Genomic DNA, 13,757 nt, shown 5'->3' on the forward strand with positions numbered 1-13,757 from the left:
TTCGCAAATTTACAACTGTCTAAAGTTGCATCATCTTTATAATATAACATGGAACCATCTTCACAACAATTAATTCTCTTTGATGAAAGTCCTAACATAGAAACCAATCTCTTTGCCTTATAGATGTCACGACCCGGATTTCCCACCCTCGGGAGTAATGATGGAACCTACTTGTGAAAGCTAGGCAAGCCAACTGATACATTCTAACAACTTGATTATTAACCCAAACAGTAATACATTGAGAATAAAGCTAAGCAGGTATGAAATGCGGAAGTTAAATAACAATTCAAATACTCCAATACATGTCTACCCCAATGATCTGGTTGCATAATTTCACGAACACCTACGAATTTCTACAAACACTAGTCTAGAAAGAAAAGTACAACTGTTCTTGAAATGAAAAGAGACAGTATATCTAAACATAAGGAAGTGGACTCCGGAGTCTGCGAACGCCGATAGATCTACCACAGGTCTCCTATGGACTGAAGGCAGCAACCCACGATCTACTCACGAGGTCCAGCATCGAAATCTGCATAGAAAGTGCAGAGTGCAGTATCAGTACAACCGACCCCATGTAATGATAAGTGTCGAGCCTAACCTCGACGAAGTAGTGACGAGGCTAGGACACGAAAACCATATAAACCTGTGCAGTTAAATCATATACGAACAGAACAATAATAACAAGAAATGACAGATAATAATGGGAAGGGGAACATGCTACTGGGAAATATCATATTCTAACAGTAATGCAGTAAAGAAACATAATGAACGTCATATTTGTATCAACAAGAATAATGAAGCAGTAACACGTGCACTGCATCACCCTTCGTGCTTTTATACTCTTCCTCACCATAAGAAACAATAGAATCGGCACGGCATCACCCTTCGTGCATTAACTTTCAAAATCATGGCACGACATCACCCTTCATGCTTTTAACTCTCATAATATTGGCACGGCATCACCCTTCGTGCATTAACTCTCATAAGCATGGCACGACATCACCCTTCGTGCATTAACTCTCATAATATGGGCACGAAATCACCCTTCGTGCATTAACTCTCATAATCGTGGCATAGCATCACCCTTCGTGCATTAACACTCTCTCACAATATCATGCACGGCATCACCCTTCGTGCTTTACACTCTTCCTCACCCAAACAATAGAAACAAATACGTCCCGGCAAAGGAATCAACAATAGAAATAATAACATTCCGGCAAGGGAATCAACAATAGAAACAATAACATCCCGGCAAGGGAATCAATTATAACCAATATCGTTTCAACAATTACTTCACAAAATAGTCATCAACTTGAGCCAATACTCAACGAAAATCAATTACCAAGAAACTATCATAGGTCTTGTTCAATAATGATATTCCTCTATTTGAGCAAAGACAATTCGCAATAGAGTCACAACAATAATGGTATAAGACTCACGATCATGCTTGACACCAACGTATAGATACTCGTCACCAAACCTATACGTCTTACTCAACACTCACACGTAGCAATTAAGACCACAATTCCTATTCCCTCAAGCTAAGGTTAGACCAAACACTTACCTCAATTCCACGAACAAAATCAAGCTTCAATTACCGCTTTACCTCTCGGTTCCACTTCCAATCCGATTGTATCTAGTCATAATTTACTTAATAACATCAATATATGCTAAATAAACCAATTCTAATGCATGAATATAGATTTCCCAACGTTTTCCCCAAAAGGTCAAAAATCGACCCTGGGCCCGCTTGGTCCAAACCCGAAAATCGGACCAAAACCCGATTACCCATTCACCCCCGAGCCCGAATATACAATTGGTTTTGGAATCTAACCTCAATTTGAGGGTCTAAATCCCCAAATTTCAATATTCCTAAGTTCTACCCAAAATTCTCAATTCCACCATGAAAACCCTAGATTCTGGGATGAAATCTTGTAAAAAGAAGTTAAGGAGTGAAATAAATGAGTTTAAATTCACTTACTTATGATATAGGGATGAAGGAGTACTTGAAAAACTACCTCTTATCTTTTAGGTTTTTGAAAAATGAAAAACAGATGATAAGTCCCGTTCATATAGCCCTCTCAGATCCTCAGAACGCTGACCGCAGAAAAAGGGTCACGATCGTAAAACTCACTGTTGACAGCGAAATAACCGGTGCGGCCGCAGAAGCTTTGGCCTTACCCACTGCTGACCGCGAAATCCCACTGCGGCAGCAGAGTCCCCTGCACGGTCGCGGAAATTCTACCACGGTCCGCGAAACCTAGGTTCAGAGACCTGCGATTCTGCAATTTTTTTTAGGTCCAGGTACTTTTCTAAGTCTTAAAACACCCGAGGCCTATCCAAAACTCACTCGAGCCCTCGGGGCCCCATACCAAGCATGCACACAAGTCTAAATACATCATACGAACTTGCTCATGCGATCAAATCATCAAAATAACATCAACAACCACGAATTTAGCACTAAAATTCAGGAAATTCTGAAGAACCTTGAAACTCCCATTTTCTCAACTAAGGGTCTGATTATACCAAATCAACTCCGATTCTTTCCAAATTTCACAGATTCGACTTAATTATTATTTTAAACCTGTACCGGACTCCAGAACTAAAATACGGGCCCGATACTATCAAGATTACACACTCTTTCATTTCTAAAAAATGTTTATATTTTCTAGCAAATAATTTCTTTAAAAAAATACATTCTTTGGGCTAGGGACCTTGGAATTCGATTCCGGGCATACGCCCAAGTCTCATATTTTACTACGGACCCTACGAGACCGTCAGAACACGGGTCCGAGTCCGTTTAACCAAACGTTGACCGAAGTCAACTTAATTCCCTTTTAAGGCAATATTTAGCTTTTTTCTCAAACTTTCACATAGAAGCTTTTCGGATATATGCCCGGACTGTGCACGTAAATCGAGGGGAGACCAAAGGAGGTTTTCAAGGCTTGAGAACACGGAAACAGACTCTAAAACAAATGATGACCTTTTGGGTCATCACATTCTCCACCTCTAATATAATCGTTCGTCCTCGAAGGGACATAGAAAAGTACTTGAGTTGGTGAAAAGATGGGGATATCGACTCTACATATCGGACTCGGACTCCCAGGTCGCTGCCTCAACAGGCTGACCTCTCTACTACACACAAACTAAAGGGAAATTCTTTGATCTCAACTGCCAAACCTGCCAGTCTACAATAGCTACCGGCTCCTCCTTCTAGGTCAAGTCCTTTTCCAACTAGATAGTGCTGAAGTTTAACACGTGGGATGGATCGCCGTGATACTTCCGAAGCATGGACACATGAAACACTGGATGTACTGCTGATAAACTTGGCAACAACGCAAGTCTGTAAGACACCCTCCCACTCGATCAAGAATCTCAAAAGGACTAATGAACCTAGGGCTTAACTTGCCCTTCTTCCCAAATCTTATCACGCTCTTATGGGCGACACCCGAAGCAATACTCGCTCTTCGACCATCAATGCCACATCACGAACCTTATGGTCGGCATAACTCTTTTGCCTGGACTGAGCTGCACGAAGCCTATCCTGAATGATCTTGAGCTTGTCCAAGGCATCCTGCACCAAATCCGTACCAAACAACCGAGCCTCCCCCGGATCAAACCACCCAACTTGAGATCGACACCGTCTACCATATAATGCCTCATAGGGAGCCATCTGGATACTCGACTGATAACTATTGTTGTAGCAAACTCTACTAATGGCAAGAGTTTATCCCACGAATCTTCAAAGTCAATAACACATGCTCGAAGCATATCCTCCAAAATCTGAATAGTACGCTCGGACTGTCCGTCCGTCTGGGGATGAAATACTGTGCTCAACTTGACCCGTGTACCCAACTCACGTTATACCGCCCTCCAGAAATGCAAGGTAAACTGCGTACCTCGATCGAAAATAATAGACACGGGCACACCATGAAGACGAACAATCTCCCGGATATAGGTCTCAGCTAACCTCTCTGATGAATAGGAGACTGCCATAGGAATGAAATGCACTGACTTGGTCAACCTATCAACAATAACCCATACCGCATCGAACTTCCTATGAGTCCGTGGGAGTCCAACAACGGAATCCATAGTGATACGCTCCCACTTCCACTCAGGAATCTCGATCTTCTGAAGCAAACCACCAGGTGTCAGATGCTCGTACTTTACCTGCTGACAGTTCAAACATCGAGCTACATAGGCTACAATATCCTTCTTCATCCTCCTCTACCAATAATGCTGCCGCAAGTCCTGATACATCTTAGTAGCGCCCGGACGAATGGAATACCTGGAACTATGGGCCTCCCCTAGAATCAACTCTCGAAGTCCATCCACATTAGGCACACAAACTCGACCCTGCATTCTCAAAACTCCATCATCTCCAACTGTAACCTTCTTGGCACCACCGTGCCGCACTATGTCCCTAAGGATAAGAAAATGAGGATCATCATACTGTCGATCCCTGATACGCTCAAATAATAAAGATCGAGCGACTATACAAGCCAAAACACGACTGGGCTCAGAAACATCCAACCTTACGAACTGATTGGCTAAAACCTGAACATCCAAAGCAAGCGGTCTCTCACTGACTGGAATATACGCAAGACTGCCTGTACTGGCTGACTTCCTACTCAAAGCATCGGCCACCACATTGGCCTTCCCAGGATGATACAAGATTGTTATATCATAGTCTTTCAATAGCTCCAACCACCTTCGCTGCCTCAAATTTAGCTCCTTCTGCTTGAACAAATACTGTTGACTCTTGTCATCCGTGAACACCTCACATGACATGCCATATAAATAATGCCTCCAAATCTTCAGCGCGTGAACAATGGCTGCTAGCTCCAAATCATGAACTGGATAATTCTTTTCGTGAACCTTCAACTGTGAGGAAGCATATGCGATCACCTTGCCATTCTACATCAACACCACGCCAAGTCCAATACGAGATGCGTCACAAAATACTATATATGGCCCTGAACCTGTGGGCAAAACCAACACCAGCGCCATAGTCAAAGCTGTCGTGAGCTTCTGAAAACTCGCCTCAAACTCGTCCGACCACCTGAATTTGGCACCCTTCTGGGTCAACCTGGTCATCGGGGTTGCTATAGATGAAAACCCTTCCATAAATCGACGGTAATAACCGGCCAAACCCAAGAAACTCCGGATCTCTGTAGCTGATGTGGGTCGAGGCCAGTCCTTGACTGCCTCTATCTTCTTCGGATCCACCTTAATACCCTCTGCTGATACGACATGGCCCAAGAATGCAAGTGAACTCAACCAAAACTCACACTTCGAAAACATAGCATACAAATGACTGTCTCTCAAAGTCTGAAGAACAACTCGAAGATGCTGCTCGTGCTCCTCTCGGCTGCGGGAGTAGATCAAAATATCATTAATGAAGACAACTACAAAGGAATACAGATATGGCCTGAACACTCGGTTCATGAAATCCATAAATGTTACTGGGGCATTTGTCAACCCAAATGACATCACTAGAAACTCGTAATGCCCGTACCGAGTGCGAAAAGCTGTCTTAGGGACATCGAATGCCCTAATCCTCAACTGATGGTAGCCCGACCTCAAATCAATCTTCAAAAACACGTTGGCACCCTGAAGCTGATCAAACAAATCATCAATCCTCGGCAATGGATACTTATTCTTGATTATGACCTTGTTCAACTGCCGATAATCAATACACATCCTCATCGACCCATCCTTCTTCTTAACAAACAACACCGACGCACCCAGGGCAAGACACTAGGTCTGATAAAGCCCTTATCAAGAAAGTCTTGCAGTCGCTTCTTCAATTCGTTCAACTCTGGCGGGGCCATACGATATGGCAGAATAGAAACGGGCTGAGTGCCCGGATCCAAATCAATGCAAAAGTCGATATTCCTGTCGGGTGGCATCCCCGGCAAGTCTGCAGGAAACACCTCTGGAAACTCGCGAATAACTGGCACGGAATCCATAGAAGGAACCTCAGCACAGAATGATGAACATATGCCAAGTAAGCCAAACACCCATTCTCGACCACACGTCGAGCCTTCATATAAGAAACGACCCTACTGGTAGAATGACTAGGAGTCCCTTTCCACTCCAATCGAGGCAACCCCGGCAAAGCTAAGGTAACGATCTTGGCGTGATAGTCGAATATGACATGATAAGGGGACAGCCAATCCATCCCCAATATGACATCAAAATCAACCATATCCAGAAGTAAGAGATTTACACGGGTCTCAAGACCCCAAATAATAACCACACATGAGCGATAGACATGATCTACAACAATAGATCACCCACCGGTGTGGACACATATCAGGAGCACTCAAAGAATCACGAGGCACAACCAAATACGTAGCAAAATAAGATGACACATAGAAGTATGTAGACATTGGATCAAACAGAACTGATGCATCTCTACTGCAAACTGAAACCGTACCTGTGATAACGGCACCGGATGCCTCAGCCTCAGTCCTGGCTGGGAAAGCATAACATGGGGGCTGGGCCCCACCACTCTGAACTACATCCCTAGGACGACCTCCTGCTGGCTGGCCTCCACCTCTAACGGTCTGACCTCCACTTCTACCACCTCTACCTCAACGTATAGCTTCCTGACCCTACCTCTAGCTGGCCGAGCGGGCAGTGGAACACCTGGTGCCTGAACCATGGCACGAGAACCCTGATGCTGAGAATTGCTCGAGGCTTGAGGGCAAAATCTTACAATGTGTCTCGGATCGCCACAAGTATAACAAGTCCTCGACTGTCGGTACTGCTGACCTTGAAACTGACCCTGACGGCCTGAGTGACCACTCTGAAAACTCTGGAGCACAGGTGCACTGATAGGATCTGGTGGTGCATTGTAAGGCAGCTGATCAGAATACTGCATATGAGAACTACGGCCACCTGGACACCATGAGAAGTTTGAAGTGCTGAATGAAATGACCTGGGAGGATGGCCCGTACCAAAAAAATCCCTGCCTCCAGACGAGGCAGCACTAAATCTGCTCGAATGACAAGGCCTCTTGTCAGACCCCTGACTACTCCCCTATGATAGAACCATCTCAACTCGCTTGGCCACATTGGCCGCATCCTGAAAAGAAATCTCGCTCCCTATCTCCTTAGCCATCTACAATCGAATAGGCTGAGCGAGTACCTCAATGAACCTCCTCCTCTCTCTCTCTCTCTCTCTCTCTCTCTCTCTCTCTCTCTCTCAGTGGGAAGCATAAGAAGATCATGACGGGCCAAGTCGATAAATCTGGTCTCGTACTGAGTGACGGTCATAGAACCCTGCTGGAGACGCTCAAATTGCCTCCGATAGTCCTCCCTCTTAGTGATAGGAAGAAACTTGTAACGACCCGACCGGTCGTTTTGAGCCCTAGCGCGTCGTTCAGCAGTCTGAGGCCATGAGCAGCTTCATTTCAGGTATTGTGACTTGTTCGCAGGGTCGGAATTTAAATTCAGGAAGATCGTAGTTAAATTTAAATGAAAATTCTCATTTGAGAAGCTTAAAGTTGAAAGAACGAGCTAGGATTGGATTCTTGAGTAAACGACCTCGGAATCAGGATCTCAAGGTTCCAGTAGGTTCGTATGATGATTTCGGACTTGGGTGTATGCCCGGTTCGGGTTTTGGATAACCCGTGAGCGTTTTGGCGCCTATTGAGGAAGTTAGCATTTTAGAAGAAATTTCATAAGTTTGGCTTGAAGAGCATTTCAGTGTTATCGATGTCCGTTTGGGATTCCGAGACTGTGAATAGCTCCGTATGGTGATTCTGGAGTTGGGGGCGCGACCGGAAGTGAATTCGGAGGTCCGTAGGTCATTTTGGAGCCATTTGGCTAAAGATAGAAATTTGAAGGTTTTTGAGAAGTTTGACCGGAGGTTGACTTTTTGATATCGGGGTCGGAATCCGATTCCGGAAGTTGGAGTAGGTCCGTAACGTCAAATGTGACTTGTATGCAAAATTTGAGGTCAATCGGACGTGATTTGATTGGTTTCGGCATCGGATGTGAAAGTTAGAAATTTCAAAGTTCATAAAGATGAATTTTGGTGCGATTCGTGATTTCGACGTTGCTTGATGTGATTTGAAGCGTCGACTAAGTCCATGATATGTATCCAGACTTGTTGGCACGTTCGAACGGGGTCCCGAGGGGCTCGAGTGAGTTTCGGGGTGGTTTCGGACCATTTCTAGGCCATTTATAACTGCTGGTTATTGGCTACAGCAGTGGTATATGCGATCGCGGGGTATTGGTCGCAATCGCGGTGAGTAAAATGTGAGACACGGGCCAGTGAATCGCGATCGCGGAAAGCCTTTCGCGATCGCGTAGAGTAAATATTCTGCTGCACTGACTCGACTTCGGAGGCTCATATCTCACAATCTATAACGAATTTTGAGATGATGTAAAAATGAAAGTTGTAGCCCTTTGTGGCTAGTTTCTAGAAAAGTAAACCATTCATGATTTGGATTTGTGTAGAAAAAGATATGGCTGCTACACTACAGGGTGTCCGGGAAGATGATGAAGAAAGTTGTGTTACACATGGGCTGACTTTGACAGATTATATCTAGAAACCTATAAGGAAATGGTAAATTACCAACACATGATAGTTGTAGATCTTTGAGTCTAGTTTTCAGAACATTAAACCATTTGTCATTTGGATTTGTGTGCAAAGAGTTATGACTATTCTACTAGAAGCTGTCCGGAAGGCTGGGAAATTATTCTCCGCGATCGCGAAGCTCTTCCCGCGATCGCGATGAGTAAATTTTGGGCTGGAAAAATTGTACTCCGCGATCGCGGAGCATTTTTCGCGATCGCGATGAGTAAATACCTAGGAAGAATGGTATTTTAGCGGGTTTAGCTCATTTTTCTTCATTTCTTCAAAGCATGGACGATTTTTTAGAGAGCTTCAAGAAGGGATTTCGTCATCTATGTTAAGGTAAGTTACTCCTACTCACTTCCAAGTTAAATACAAGATTATATCATGGAATAAAACATGAAAATTTTGGGAAAATTGGGATTTTTGGAAGAAAACCTAGAAACTTGATAAATTGGATTTTATCACGAATTTGAGCATGGAATTAGGAGTAAATTATATATTTGAGCTAGTGAAGCTATGGGTAGAGTATATCTTCGAGAAATTTTGGAATCCGGGCACGTGGGCCCGAGGGCGTTTTGGTCAACTTTTCGTTCGGGGTTAAGAATTGTTACAAATTGGGTTGTAAAGTTTAATTGAACATATATTAATGGATTTGTATAAGCATTGGCTAGTTTTGGAGCATTTTACGTTGGTGCAAGTCTTCGGAAGAATGTAGAATGCCGGTTATGAGTCTTCGGAGCGAGGTGAGTCTCCTTTCTAATCTTGTGAGGTGGAATTTACCCCATAGGTGAGTTAAATTGGTTATGTGCTCCTATTTGTGGGGCCTACGTACGCACGAGCTGACGAGAGCCCGTGCGTAGCTACTATTATGCTATTGTTCGGGTAGTCTAGGACCCAAAAAAAAAGCATGTTATACTTGGATTAACTGTGAACCCATTGATAGTTTGAATTGTTTAAATCACCTTGAATTGGTAAAGGAATTTAATAAAGAGATTTAATATAAATTTTCCCTGAAATGTTAAAAAGAGAAATTTGTCTATTTGGATGATTATCCTCGATAAACTCTTAGTTTCCTACTTGAGCAAGTACTTTATGTGTGCCTGCGTCGCATGGACGATTCGCGAGCAGGATATGTGTTTATTTATGGAACGGGCCGAACGCCTCGGTGAGAATAGATGCATCTATGGTTCGTGCCGCTCGACCCTCGGCAGTGCACAGTTTACATTCCTGTTGGAGCGGGCCGTCGCCTCGGTGTGATTTGCGCATGTTTATCTGTTGTTTGAAAATTGTAAATGTGCAATTGGCCATACGTGGCTTGATATGAACTGATAAGATAATAAAGAATAAACCTTGGAGGCCCTTGATTTGTTGTTTAAGGTGTTTACCTATTTTATGGCTTCACAATTAGAACTTCTATATAAATCCATGATTATCCTCGCACTAATACAATATTGTTAATTGACCTCTAGTGAGTGTCGAAGTTGGCCATCTCGTCTCTACCCCTTCGGGATTAGGCGGGATACTCACTGAGTACACGTTGATTATGTACTCATACTACACTTCTGTGCATTTTTGTTGCACAGGTATATATACCTCTAGCGGCCTATTTGGCGTAGCAGCATGGATGACGCTGGGACTAGGTGAGCTGCATCATTCGAGGCGCTCGCAGCTAGGGTAGTCCCTTCCAGTGTACTGTATTTACTTTCCGTCCACTGTATTCCGGACGGATGTTGTATTTTATTTCTCTTATCAGTAGTTGCTCATGTACTTGTGACACCGGGTTTCTGGGATGGTTTTCAACGGATTTGTACTAATTGTTATTATTTAAATTTGAATTCAAGTAGTGAACTTTTATTTATGAAAATGGAAGGAAAAACCTTAGATTTTCAAAAGTATTAAAAGAGGAATTAATTGATAAGTTAGTTGGCTGGCCTGATAGAGGTGTCCGGCGCCACCACGACCCTTAGTGGATTTTGGGTCGTGACAAAACTTCTCCAGAAATAGCTGAGAGAACTGATCCCAAGTCAAAGCCGGTGACCCAGCTGGTCTAGCCAAACAATAATCCCTCCACCAAGTCTTGGCGGAAGCTGACAGACGAAAAGCAAAAAAGTTGACCCCATTGGTCTCCACTATCTCCATGTTCCGTAGAACCTCGTGATAGCTGTCTAAATAATCCCGGGGATACTCTGAAGATGTACCGCCATATGTGGTAGTTAAAAGCTTGGTGAACCTATCCAATCTCCACAAGGCATTAGCAGACATCGCTGACCCATCACCGGTCTGTGCCAACCCACCTGGCTGAACTACCCCAACTGGTTGAGCTGTTGGAGTCTGAAACTGGGGAGCCATCTGCTTCGGAGTGCGAGTAGCAGGAGTTTGGGCACCTCCTTTAGCCAGAGAGACAGCTGGTGCTACAGGGATATGCCTGCTTGACCGACACTCTCCATAAGGCCCACTAGACGGACCAGAGCATCCTGGAGTACCGGGGTGGCGATGAACCCCTATGGGACCTAACTGGCCCTGCTGGAACTGTCTGGGTCGGAATCTCCTCCTCAAAAACTACCTGAGGCTCCGCCGCTGGTGCTGCTGCTCGAGCTCTTGGCTGAGCTCTGCCTCTGCCTCGGCCTTTAGCACGGCCTTGGCCTCTTCCCCTCTTAGGAGCTGCCACTAGGGGCTCAGGCTACCGGTCAGCTGATGAAGCGGTACGTGTCCTTACCATCTGCGAATGAACATAGTGGAAGTTCAATTAGCATTGAGAAATCAAGTCGCACGATAGGAAAGAATAGATGTGAAGTTTTTCCTAAACTCTGTAGCCTCTTGGGAATAAGCACAGACGTCTCCGTACCGATCCCTCTGAATCTACCTAGCTTGTTCGTGAATTGTGAGACCTAGGTAACCTAGTCCTCTGATACCAACTTGTCACGACCTGGATTTCCCACCCTCGGGAGTCGTGATGGCGCCTACTAGTGAAAGCTAGGCAAGCCAACCGATACATTCTAACAACTTGATTATTAACCCAAAGAGTAATACATTGTGAATAAAGCTAAGCAGGTATGAAATGCATATGTTCAATAACAATTCAAATACTCCAATACATGTCTACCCCAATGATCTGGTGTCACAATTTCACGAACACCTTCGAATTTCTACAAACAGTGGTCTAGAAAGAAAAGTACAACTGTTCTCAAAATGAAAAGAGACAGTATATCTACAACATAAGGAAGGGGACTCTAGAGTCTGCGGATGCCTGCAGATCTACCTCGGGTCTCCTATGGACTGAAGGTAGCAACCCACGATCTACTCACGAGGTCCTGCACCGAAATCTGCACAGAAAGTGCAGAGTGTAGTATCAGTACAACCGACTCCATGTACTGGTAAGTGTCGAGCCTAACCTCGGCGAAGTAGTGACGATGCGAGGACACGACAACTATATAAACATGTGCAGTTAAATCATACACGAACAGAACAATAATAACAGGAAATGAAAGATAATAATGGGAAGGGGAACATGCTACGGGGAAATATCAGATTTTAACAGTAATGCAGTAAAGAAACATAATGAACGTCATATTTGTATCAACAGGAATAATGACGCAGTAACACGTGCACGGCATCACCCTTCGTGCTTTTACGCTCTTCCTCAGCATAAGAAAGAATAAAATTCGCACGGCATCACACTTCGTGAATTAACTTTCAAAATCATGGCACGACATCACCCTTCGTGCTTTTAACTCTCATAATATTGGCACGGCATCACCCTTCGTGCATTAACTCTCATAAGCATGGCATGGCATCACCCTTCGTGCATTAACTCTCATAATACGGGCACGGCATCACCCATTCGTGCATTAACTCTCATAATCAGGGTACGGTATCACCCTTCGTGCATTAACACTCAATCACAATATCATGCACAGCATCACCCTTCGTGCTTTACACTCTTCCTCACCCAAACAATAGAAACAATACGTCTCGGCAAGAGAATCAACAGTAGAAATAATAACATCCCGGCAAGGGAATCAACAATAGAAACAATAATATCCCGGCAAGGGAATCAATTATAACAAATATCATTTCAACAATTATTACACAAAATAGTCCGCAACTTGAGCCAATACTCAACGAAAATCAATTACCAAGAAACTATCATAGGTCTTGTTAAATAATGATACTCCTCAATTTAAGCATAAACAATACGTAATAGAGTCACAACAATCATGGTATAAGACTCACGGGCATGCTTGACACCAACGTATAGATACTCGTCACCACACCTGTACGTCGTACTCAACACTCACACGTAGCAACTAAGACCACAATTCCTATTACCTCAAGTTAAGGTTACCAAACACTTGCCTCAATTCCACAGACAAAATCAAGCTTCAATTACCGCTTTACCTCTTGGTTCCACTTCCAATACGCTTGTATCTAGTCATAATTTACTTAATAATATCAATATATGCTAAATAAACAAATTCTAATGCATGAATATAGATTTCCCAATATTTTCCCCAAAAGGTCAAAAATCGACCCCGGGCCCGCTTGATCCAAACCCAAAATTCCGACCAAACCCTATTACCCATTCACCCCCGAGCCCGAATATACAATTGGTTTTGGAATCCGACCTCAATTTGAGGTCTAAATCTCCAAATTTCAATATTCCTAAGTTCTACCCAAAATTCCCAATTCCACCATGAAAACCCTAGATTCTAGGATGAAATCTTGTAAAAGGTAGTTAAGGAGTGAAATAAATGAGTTTAAATTCACTTACTTATGATTTAGGGATGAAGGAGTACTTGAAAAATTGCCTCTTATGTTTTAAGTTTTTGAAAAATGAAAAATGGATGATAAGTCTCGTTTATATAGCCCTCTCAGATCCTCAAAACGCTGACCGCGGAAAAAGGGCCGCGGTCGCAAAACTCACCGCTGACAGCAAAATAACGGGCGCGACAGCGGAAGCTTTGGCCTTACCCACCGCTGTCCGTGAAATCCCACTGCGGCAGCGGAGTCCCTGCGCAGTCGTGGAAATTCTACCGCGGTCCACGAAACCTAGGTTCAGAGACCTGCGATTCTATAATTTTTTTTCAGGTCCAGGTATTTTTCTAAGTCTTAAAACACCCGAGGCCTATCCAAAACTCACCCGAGCCCTTGGGACCCCAAACCAA

This window comes from Nicotiana attenuata, unplaced genomic scaffold (assembly GCF_001879085.1).
Source record: "Nicotiana attenuata strain UT unplaced genomic scaffold, NIATTr2, whole genome shotgun sequence".
NCBI lineage: Eukaryota > Viridiplantae > Streptophyta > Magnoliopsida > Solanales > Solanaceae > Nicotiana > Nicotiana attenuata.